The following is a 9955-nucleotide window of genomic DNA, read 5'->3' as shown; positions in this document are numbered from 1 at the left end:
TTTCTTTTAGTCATAGGTTAGAAAAACAGGCACAAAACACACACACACACACACACACACACACACACACAAACTATAGAAAAATGTACCATGTAGCTTTGTTTGTGAAACTTATCATTTGATTCTAATTTTGGGCTTTTTATCACATTTTGTTCCCTAAAAATTATTCTCACAGGAAATAAGCAAATATCTTTTTTTTAAAATTTATTTATTGGGGTGACAATTATTAATGAAATTACATAATTTCAGGTGTACAATTCTGTATTACATCAACTATAAATCCCATTGTGTGTTCACCACCCAGAGTCAGTTCTCCTTCCATCACCATATATTTGATCCCCTTTACCCTCATCTCCCTTCCCCCACCTCCTTACCCTCTGGTAACCACTAAACTATTGTCTGTGTCTATGAGTTTTTGTTTCTCATTTGTTTGTCTTGTTTTTGGTTTATATACCACATATCAGTGAAATCACAGGGTTCTCTGCTTTTTCTGTCTGACTTATTTCGCTTAGCATTATACTCTCAAGATCCATTCATGTTGTCACAAATGTTCCTATATCATCTTTCCTTAACGCCGAATAGTATTCCATTGTGTATATGTACCACAACTTCTTTATCCATTCGTCCATCGAAGGACATTTTGGTTGTTTCCATGTCTTGGCCACCTTAAACAAAGCTGCAATGAACATTGGAGTACGCATGTCTCTATAGAGAAATGCTTTCAAATTTTTGGGGTAGATACCCAGGAGAGCGATTGCTGGGTCGTATAGAAATTCTATTCGTAATTTCTTGACTAAAGAGAATTAATAGCACTAATTTTATTGTGGCATTTCTCTTAGGATATTGATCCTATGAGGTGTGATAAAAAATATGGTAAATATTTAAATGAAAACACGTTATTACAGTAAAAGACGTATTGTCATTAACATCCCTCAAAATACTCCCCCTACTTCAAATACATTTATGCAATTGTTCTTGCCACTGACTGAAGCAGTTCTGGAAGTCCTCTTTTGTGAGTGTCTTTACTTCAGTCTCCATCATGACAACACGCTCACACACATCACTTCTGGTATGGCAATTTCTGTCAAATAAAATTATTATGGTGTGTCCTCATCCACCTTATTCACCAGATTTGGCACCATGTGACTTCTGGCTCTTCCCCAAAATCAAAATGACTGTGAAAGGTAAATGTTTTGAATTGATCCAGGACATGGAGGCAGCCATGACAGTGCAACTGAAGACACTCACAAAAGAGGACATCCAGAACTGCTTCAGAAAGTGGCAAGAATGATGGAATAAGTGTGTTTGAAGTGAGGGGGAGTATGTTCAGAGGGATTAATGGCAATGTGTCCTTTACTGTAACAATTTTTTTTTTAATTTAAACATTCACCATACTTTTTAATTATACTTTTTTATGTGTTGAAAATGGCACCAGAAGTAAATGCTTACTGTAGAATTAGAGTCAGGGGCTTTTTCTTGGGGGGGGGGAAGGGTTGCTTTGTTTTATTTTTAATTGGTTTGTGTGTTTGTTAACATTAGGGCCAGGGCTTCTCCAGTTTCATTCTAAATATTTAGTGCTTACTGTGGGCAGTAAGAAACGTAAGAGTCCTCTGTGCCTCATTTGTGAGGTTTGTGATGAAGTAGGGTCAAAAGCTCAAGGGTAAATGAAGCTCATCATAACTGTTTTCAAAAGTAACTACACCTTGAGAGAGAGGCCAAATACATGTTTGCACAGGAATGTGAGCTGAAATGGATGTGTGCTCTGGATATCTGAGGTTCCCAGAAAATTTTATATATATATTTTAGGTTGTGTGTGTGTGTGGGGGGGGGGTGGGTGGGGGGGGTGTGTGTTTAGTGGTGGCAATATTGAAAACTGAAATGGATATCTATTTTATTTAATGAAATGATCCCCAAAAAGATTTTGAGGGTATGTTATAAAACTGCATAATCATAAAACTCTATTTCCATCAGTAAAGACAAATATCATCCTCATTTTGAGTTTTCCTGATGTGGTCTTTAGAAGAGGAGGAAGTGAAAGAAGGAGTAGCAGGAAGTCACAGGGAAGGGCTATGTTAGCCTTTACATTTTTCTGATGGTGAGGCCTCCATTTTTTGCAACTATACTTTTACCAACACATGCAGTAATGTGAATCTCTTTGGATGCTTAATGGAAATAGTGTTTTTCATCAGAGGAAGTGTAGTTAAAATATACATTGCCTTTGGATCTGCTGTGTTTGTTTTTTGGTGTAAAGGCTCTTTCAACTCTAGTAGGTGCTTTCTTGGTAAGCAAAGCATTCAAACATGTGAACTGTGTTAAACTTTGGCTAGCTGTTCAGTTTACTAACTGTGTGAGTGGTTAATGTGCCAGGAGCTGCAAATAAATCAAAGCTGTGACTGGTCTCTAGTGATGGGGGCACCAGCTACCTGGCCTCTTATGTGATCATTTTTACAGCACAACGCTTATCCCTTAGGATAGTTATATCCCCTGATTCTTATGCATACGGATAATTTAACAATCAACACCCTAAACTGAAATAGGGAAGCGATAGAAACAGAAGAAAGAAGGTAATTTTCCTGTTTTGAGAACCTCCTGCATACTGCTCTGTGGTCATTGCAGATGTTCGCATTATGCAGAACGTAAAGTGGCCTTTCTCTCCTGGAATGTAAAAACATCATCAAATAGGAGCATAAACAGTGGGCGGCATGTGGTAGGGTCTATTTCAATTTCTAAATTAAAATGAAGATAGCTATATCACGTGTAAGAGAACTTTTGATTTTATTTTTTTTAAATCAAGTACTTTGACTGCTCTAAGTGCAAACTGGATAGCTTCTCAAGAGAGTAATAACTTGGTATGCTTATTTTGAACAAAATAAACTCCTAGGAATAGTCATATATTACAATAACTCCACATTTCTCCATTTCTCACCTCACCTTAGGTAATACATTCAATGGGAGTTTAAGAGAAAAGTTTAGAGTGTATGATTTTCTAGGCTGTCCACGAACTTGTTGATTTGATGTATTGGAAATTATAATTTGACAAGAGCTTCATTTCAGTTCTGAACTTTTTCTATTTAGCTCAGTTTAGCTCATCAAGTTGGTTCTATTTTGTTTTGTTCCCTTACTCAACTTAGAAAGTAGATTTGGAAATCAACGGGGTACTCAACACTGTTTCAAAAATCAAAAAAGAGAATTTTATTTCTATTTCTCATAAGTGTTATATAAAATTTGGAAAGCAGGGGAATGATAACTATGGCCATAATTAATTAAAATATTATATTCAGGATTGAGATTGAAATGTAGGTAAGGAAAAAAAAATCCTACAGATGCTCCAAATCTGTGAGGCTTCTGAATTAGCTGAATCCCCAGCAAATCTTCATTATTGACTAGAGGAAATTATATAGTATTCTTCTTTGCAAAATTTGAAATTTTATTGAATTGCTACTAAAAGCTTACAAAAGGTAAGGGAAACTACCTAGAGGCAATTATGTTACATTTTACCACTGAAATTTTCTAAATTTTTCCTTTGTGTGATAGGATTTTAAATGAAAATAAGGAAAACAAAATATTAAAATAGGCCATCATTGTCTTGCCTAGAATTAGTGCATATTTGCAGGGTTTGAGAATGGTGGTTGAATACAGATGTCTCAGAATATGGCATATCTGCCAAATGACAGATGGTCCAAAGCCAGAAGAGAAAGGCTCAAGAAGATGTAGTCAAGGGTAAGGCTGATTCTGGAAAGAGCTGAGCATCTGTTTAATGGTTGTGTTAACAATTATCATTAGTACAGCCTCTTTTTCATTCTGCCACATTAATTTGTTATTGTTTTGACTTTTGCGATGTTTCAATGAGGCTCTTTATTAGAAAGAATGATATCTACATGAAGGTTCACTGATTGAAAATATTCTGAACAAATTAGAACTAATTGTTTTTTTTTTTAGGTAGAGGGGCACTAACCCTCGTTATCACACATTAGTTTTATAAAATTTACAATTGATTTTTGTTGTCCATAATACTGTTGAGACATGCCATTATGTTTTGCTATTAGAACTCAATTAAAATAGGCTCCGGAGAGGTAAGTAAGCCAAAGAAACTTCATCATGTGGAGCTTATAAGTTGTTGGTTCTGGCCTTTTAAATTACCGAGTATTTAGATATCTATTTATTTGTGTGTATTAAGTCAACATTATTGACTTAAATAATAAAATGCATCTCTTTAAGTATTAATAGGCTTTGGCAAATTAAAATTCCCTTATAAATACTATCACAATCAAGATATAGAACATGTCCCTCACTAACCTGTTTCCTACATATTAGATTTGTCATTTTTAGAACTTCAGATTGAATGGAATCATACAGTATGCACACTTTTGTTTGTTGCTGCTTTTGCTTAGTGAAGTTCTTTTTACATTAAGTTATTGTATGTTTCAATAGTTCATTTCTTTTTATTTGTGACTATTATTTCCTGGTATAAATATGCAACAATTTACCTATTATAGGACATTTGAGTGTATTTGACTATTCTGAATAAAGCTGTTTGAGCGTTTATAGGTCTGTGAGTGGGCATATGTTTTCATTTCTCTTGGTTGAATACCTAGAAGTAGAATTGTTGATTTACACGGTAAGTGTATATTAATTTTATTACAGACTGCCAAACTATTTTCCAAAGAGACGGTATCATGTCACATTTCCTTTAGCAACATATGAGATTTCTAATTGTTTATACCCTACCAAGACTTGGTGTTGTCAGTTTTTCTAATTGCCATTGTCATGGGTGTGTAGTATTATTTATTGTGCTACCATTACTGTGCGAGGCCTTCCCTCATGTCCAAGCTGGATTATGTGGCTCTTACTGTGCTATTTAGTGGGGACTATAAATAGACAAGCAATGATGTATTTTCAAGAAAGTGGGATTAGTGCTATGGAAAGGACCTCATGAGAGGAGAACTTTCAGGTGAGGAGTATATATTGTGTTTCCCGGAAAATAAGACCTAGCTGGACAATCCGCTCTAATGTGTCTTTTGGAGCAAAAATTAATATAAGACCCGGTCTTACATGATATGATTAATATAAGACCGGGTCTTATATTAATTTTTTCTCCAAAAGACACATAGTATCATATAAGACTGTGTCTTATATTAATTTTTGCTCCAAAAGACGCATTAGAACGGATTGTCTGGCTAGGTCTTATTTTCTGGGAAACACGGTACTTATTATCCTTTACAATGTGAAACTTTGTAATTATACCTGGATACACTCCATACACTGCACTACACACTAAAGTCAGGACAAGGATTCTTAATGGTTTTAAATAGCCTATAGTCAAGGCAAGTGGGTAAAGAGAGCAGACGCCCTTAGGGGGCAGCAAAGGACCACATACCAAGACAGTCACGAGTTGGGGGTATCAAGTGTTTGTCTAAGCAAAGGGGCCTCTGTCTGTCTCTAGTCAAAAGTTTGTCCTTCTATTTCTCAATAGTAAATAAGGATAAAAGCTAAAGGAGTTGAGGTATAAAAATCATAAATTCAAATGCCTACAGGGGTGTGACAAGAAACATACTTCTGTGAATGTGACCAGTGTAAGACAAAGAATGATTAAAGGTCTGCCACCAATTTGAGAGTACCTACTCCATGTGGAGACACGCAAATGCATGCAAATGAAATGAAATGAGCTTTGCTAGCCAATTGGCTTGCAGCATCTCTGAATATGTGCTACAATTCATTTAGAGGAATGAGAATGACAGACCACACTGAGACAGGCACTGTAATGGCTGCTTTACATATTTTACACAATTTAATTCTCAGAACAACATTGTGATGTAAAGACTGTTTTTCCACATTTAACCAACAAGGGAATGGAGGTTTAGAAAGGTTAAATAATTTGTTCAAAGTTTGGGCTACCCTCTAGAGTGTGTGTGTGTGTGTGTGTGTGTGTGTGTGTGTGTGTGTGTGTGTAGGGGCAAACACTTTTTGCAGGGGCCCTGTCTAAACAATTTGAGACATCTCAAATTACTTGAAAGTAATCCACGAGCTAGGCCATTCTCCTATAACTGCCAGCCATGCGGCTCCAGAAGGAAATGATAGACATAAGTGTTGTATCTGCCTGGGGCATCTGGCCAATCCCACATGTGGGAGATGGGATGGGGATGTAGATAGAAAACTGGAAAGATCCCTGAAGGGGAAAAACAGGCGAGAGGTGGGTGATCAGACAGGGAACTTCGAGGTAGATCTGGGTGTGGAACACCCTTCCTGGACTGCAAAAAATATTGCAATATTTTAAGTTATTCAAAGAACAGTTCCACAATGTAAGAATACAGAATGTTATCGACCTTGTAGAGATACTTTCTCTTGTATCCCAGGCATGCCTAAATAGCTTTGATTATACAAACTACATGAGCTCAAGGATACCTATAATAATAAAAGATACTAATAATATGTATTTAAATATCCTGTGGGTGCTCCAAAGTGTAGGGCCTCCTAGGTATGGTCCCAGGGTAGGGGGGTTGCTCACTAAATTTAAGGGTCACATTGTCCAAAGTGACACAGTTAGTAAGGATTCTAGTCAGCAGGCTTTCTGACTGGTGTTTCTGCCTCCTGCCCCATAATCTGAATCCAGAACATCCATTCCCGAGCTGGTGTTATATCAAACTATAGAGAAAACACAAATCCCCTTTACTGTGTCTTCATTTTGTATTTTACCCTGATCAGAACATTAGTAGGACCTGTGTAATTTAACCAAATTTTCATCATCGTCATCATCTTAAATTTACAGGAGGTTGAGGACAAACTCCTTTGTAAAATATAATAAAAGTATCCTGGAAATATCAAATTTCTATAAAAGGCTTTAACATTGACTCTCACTTTCTAAACTTACTTTACCTGGGTCACATAAGTCCACGGCCCCCAGTTTAAGTAGCTCTGGTCCGATCCAAATGTCTGGAGCTTCTCGCATGTCTGGAGCTTCTCCAAGACTCCAGACTGCCACAATTTGCCATTAAAATAAATAAAAATATGCATGTGCCTTGTTAAGAATCAGAGTGACAACTCTCTCATCCAAATAGGTGGGAATTAGAGAAGCAATATCTTTGATTGGAACTGTCTTCACTGTTTTCATTTATTGTACAATTTAACCGAGGCATTTTAGAGATTATAGCTGAATATTTGTAATAGAGGAGACTTCAATCCATAGAATAGAGGATTGGAGATTAATGGATTTCTGTGGTTCATATCTTTTAAAGTTTGACTTTGTATCCCGCCATAAATTTCCAGATGTGAGTAGTTAACTCTATCACCTACATATAAGGATATTTTTGTGATTTGCATTTGAGTGACTTCTTTTTGATGTAATGGGTTGCAGGGGTATGAAGTACCATTTATCAAAAAAAAAATTAATATTGTGTTGACTGTGTCTGCCAGATTTTTACATCTCCTCATTCATGTAATCTTTTATACAAAACTTCCTTTACTGGGTAGTTGAGGAAATTTGTCTATAATAAACCACTTGGCTTATGTTACCTCAAATTAAATCAGATCAATTTCCTCCATTCTTAATTTCTTCCATATCACATCAGAATGTTCTTTAAATGAGATGCCTATAAACAGATCTGGCTCCTTAAGGGAGATAAAATGATATGAACATAAATGTCAAACTGCTTTTTTGGGAAAGGAGATTTTTCTTTTATGAATGATCAGCTGTAGAATGGTATAATGCAGACCTAAGCTTAAGGGATATCTGAAGAGGAAAATAAATATCCAAGTTATAATATTTGTGTTTTTGATGAATCAATTTACGTATTTTTTAGTCTGAAAGTTTGCTAGATTCTTATTTTATATTTTAAGGGAAGGATGTTGACCCTTCATAGAAAGTATAGAAAGACCATATTTATTTACAGAAGAAATAAAGTGAGCAGTACAATACTGGAAGGCCTCCTGTGGGCCTACCACTTTATAACCCTGATTTCCTGCAAGCATATATCAGCTCACAGTAATGCACATACAGATAGGTGTGCCATCTGTTATAGCTTTAGATGCCAGAAAACATTTCTACGGTGTTCTTGAATTTTACTAATTCGGAGAGCATCTATGATAAACTTTCTGACCAAACAAGCTAAGAAGAGATTGAGTTTACCTCCTGACATGCCATATTTTTCCCTTTCAAGCAATCCTTGAGGTCTTGCCATCCTCAAAATCTCTTTAGGATTTACTGCCTTATTTCTCATTTGGAATTTCCATTATATTTTCATTCATACTAATGATCTTTTTCTTGTCTGTGTGATCCTTTTCCATATAATTATCAGACAGTAAAAGTGAACTAATGACTCTGGGGGTTAAATGGCTGGATCTACTTTTCTCTAGTCAGAAAAAAAAATGTGATCACTGGGTAATAAAGGCTGAGAGAAACCATATAATTTCAACTTATCTCCACCAAGGTAAAATTATGATGAAACAGTATATTGTGATTGGATTCATAGAGTACTAAATGACCAATTAGTAATTATATTTTTTGATGTCAGATATTGACATGTACATATATATATATATATATATATATATATATATATATATATATATATATATATATATATATATATAGTAAAAGGAGAAAAACAATGAAAGCCTTGTAGTTCAAAAACCCATAAAATCCTTAGACTAGCAGACTTGTCAAGACATGTTAAATATTAAACATCTGTTAAATAATTTTTTTCAGACAACTCAATGATCAAACCAAGCAAAGCAGCAAACGTTAAAATTCTATGGCTTAGGTTGTATCTCATATCCTGGGAGGACTGTGCATGTTTTGGATTATAGCTATCAGGAAAATCAACAAGAAGGGTAAAGAAAACTTGTGGTCTGTTTGATTCAACTGATATCTTATTTTAAGTACAACATTTTTCTTTTTCTTTTTTTAACTAGATGAATGTATTAATGTCAATATTCATGCACAGAAATGGGCCTGCTGACATTTTTTTGAAATCTTTTTTTTTTGTTTGTTTTGTTTTGTTTTGTTCCTAAGGTCATGGAGGAAACACTGAGCTGGCTGTGTACTAGATTCCAAATATTTCTAAGGACAATTTTTTAATTGTTCCATGTAGAAATGCCTGTGAAAGCCCCGAGCCTGATAGAGTGCTTAGCATATGGTAGACATTCAGTTAATATTTGGTAATGATGATGGATTTTAGGCCAAATATATTTTGAAAGCTGGGGAGTATTTTTGTGAACAAGAGTAATAAAAAAAAAATGAGCGTTTATTTAGCACTTATTTCAGGTAAGATGCTAAGTATTCCACATAGATCTTTAAAAATTCATTGTTTGACTGATCCTAAAAGGCAAATATTATTATCTCTCTTTCAGAGATTAAAACAAACCAAAAAGGGATAAAAAGCAAAGAACCTGAGAGTTAGAGGTATTGGGTAATGTTGCAACTCTAAGGTGGAATGCTTGAGCTCTGCTTTGAAACAAGGCATTCTTAATCCAGAGCTCACTCTCTTAAACAACAACTACACTCTTCTACCTTGCCACATGATGTTCTAGAGTTGTGGTAACAGAAATCAAAGGAGTAATTTAAGGGAAGGACTGACTTCAAGAAAAGACTGGTGAAGAAAGTGCATATTTGTGAGGCATTTTGCTACGGCAACAGAACGTCCTGATTTTACCGAAGGTAGCTTGTTATGTGCAAGTTTAATTAACCAACTTCCTCTGGGGTCTTGATGTAGTTGTTAATTCCCTCTACCATAGGAATGACTCTGAAAATTGTATCTGTCTCTTGCAGCTGGAAATTCACCGTAACAAAATAACTATGCACCCTAACAAAACAATTATAGAGTTAAAATACTTCTTCAAAGTTTTATGCCATTTTCAAAAGTCATTTTCTGACCATGGAAATAAATGGAGGATTCTGAGAGGTGAGAAGTGGTATGAGCAGACAGATGATTTCATTTAGCTATAACCTAAGTGACATGAA

This window comes from Rhinolophus hipposideros (assembly GCF_964194185.1).
Source record: "Rhinolophus hipposideros genome assembly, chromosome: 3".
NCBI classification, from domain to species: domain Eukaryota; kingdom Metazoa; phylum Chordata; class Mammalia; order Chiroptera; family Rhinolophidae; genus Rhinolophus; species Rhinolophus hipposideros.
The sequence above is the reverse complement of the archived record's forward strand: the minus strand, read 5'-3'. Positions refer to the sequence as shown.